Here is a 2,273-nt window from a genome sequence, read left to right as displayed (position 1 = left end):
GATTTGAGTCAAGGGGAAGCCTAGCTGGAATCCTAGCTGAGTATTGGAGAGAAAGGACAAAGGAGAGAGAATCTTAAATGTTAAAATTTATTTTTTTAAAGTCCCTTGGATTATCTCGAACATTAGAAATCTGAGTGACACAAAATGAATGAACAAAGAATGAAATAATCTAACTGTAGAGGAGAAATCATTCTCTAATGTTGATAATTACATCTCTGAGTTGCTGTAGTTTCTCCATATTCATGGAAGGATTGGGGTGAAGAAAAGTATGTTAAAAAGAACCTATGAAGAAACCTTTAAACCACAACTGAAGGGCTTTTTTAAAGGATTTAATATAAAAATTATGGAAGATGTGAAAAGGAATGGGTTGTGCAGGGGATGGAAAAGGAACTAATCCCAACGTACTAAAGTTCATAGAAAACATCAACATAGGAAAAATCAAAATGAGGAGTAGGAATATTCTGAAAAAGAATAATGAGGACATACTAGCCCTATCAGCTTAAAATTTATAGAGTTTTTTAAAAATTGATATTGGTGCATGAATAAGGAATCAGATTAGTGAGATTAAAGAGTCCATAAGTAGACCTACTTACATATAAAAATTTATTGTATGATACATGTGGGCATGTCTAATAAGGGGAGAGGAAGAATGGATTATTCAATAAATGGGCAGAATGTATACAAGAAATTGTATTTAGTTTATGCCTCTGTGGAGGGGGACTAAAGTGCTTTGACCGAGCAACAATGTGCACAAGAAAAAGGCAACTCCGAAGGGAATCCTGCAAGGGGACTGCAGGCTGGTACGACTTGCTCCGGGCACTATAATTTTTGTGACCTGGAGAGTTTTCCTTTTAATTCGGGGCTTATGGGAAAGAGAAAGTATTGGGCAATGACTGAATCTGATATTCAGTAAGAGAGAATTGATGTAATGCATACTCTTTATTTCTGTTCTCCTCTATCTCCAGTTCCTCCTCTCTAAGAAGCTGGAGAAGAGACTTCATGGGCATGGCTCGTTGGGTTCATCTGTGCTGAGTGGGTCTCATGCTCTGCACACGTTGTCATTACTTTCTGTAGGCCACAATGCACATCTCTAGTTTCAGTCCCGTATTTTGTTAAATCTTAGCTTTCTGAACTGTTGTGACTTTGCATTCTATTCTCTGCTTGCAAACACAAAAGCCTCTAAAATGCAGCAGCTCTCTGTCTAACCATTATTCAATTTGTGTAGAGACAAGTATTCTTCTGCTTTGTAATTTGGTTTCTGGACTCAGCTATGAACTGTGGCTATTGGAGGAGTTTTAAAGCAGCTTTAGCAGGAGGAATCCGAGCTGAAACGATACATTTCGTTTATAAGATACCACACTATTTCTTTTTTATGTGACAAAATTAAACTTGTCCACTCCTCCCACCCCCGCCATATATACACAAACAGATCACATCATCCCACCTCCAACTCTGGACATAACTGTTAATAACCACCTGCTCCAATAAGATGTTTAAATGCTCTATTCCCTTTGTTAAGCTACAATGCTGTATTATCTCCCTTAACCACGGACATTAAAACCGGATCTGGCCTAAGCTAGTGTTTTGTGTCTATCAGAGAACTATTTCTGTTTAGCTATTACATACCTAGGAAGTGGTGAAAAGTTCCATCTGGGGGAATCTGGGAAGGGCAAGCAATTTTCCAGATCCTATCAAGTTAACCGTTTTCACTAGGGTTTTAATATTTTGTTTGAAGTGTAGTAAATCCTCTAGAATGTCAGCCAGCGTTAAAGCCAAATTTAAAATACCTTTCAAAGCTAACTTTCTCCAAGCTTTGTTTACTCTTTATTAGGAGGGTGTTAAATTTTTAAAAGTGAATGATGATTAAACTTTTAAGTTACTTGCTAAAATTGGTAATTATTTGAGACAACCAATAGAAAGACAAAATGTTTCAAATTCCCTCACTTCTCCTGTCAAAAAAAACCACCTCCTGTAGTAGGAAATGATAATGTTGGGCAAAAAAAAATTAGGTCTTGCTTTCCTGTATACATTACTGAGCTTTTGTTGTTACAGAGTTTTGGAGCTCAGACAACTAGTGATTAAAACAGGAGTATTTCTTTCTGAGGAAAGGACAGAAGGAAAAAAATTGACACTATTAAGGACAAACCATGTGTCTAGCACTGTTAGGTCCTTTTAGATATTTTATGACATACTCACTGGCTACAATATTGTTACCATATAATGCTTCTTTTAAATTAAATACTATTATATTAAACAATAGTATATTAAACAAT

Source organism: Pteropus vampyrus, unplaced genomic scaffold (genome assembly GCF_000151845.1).
Source record: "Pteropus vampyrus isolate Shadow unplaced genomic scaffold, Pvam_2.0 Scaffold68, whole genome shotgun sequence".
NCBI lineage: Eukaryota > Metazoa > Chordata > Mammalia > Chiroptera > Pteropodidae > Pteropus > Pteropus vampyrus.
The sequence above is the reverse complement of the archived record's forward strand: the minus strand, read 5'-3'. Positions refer to the sequence as shown.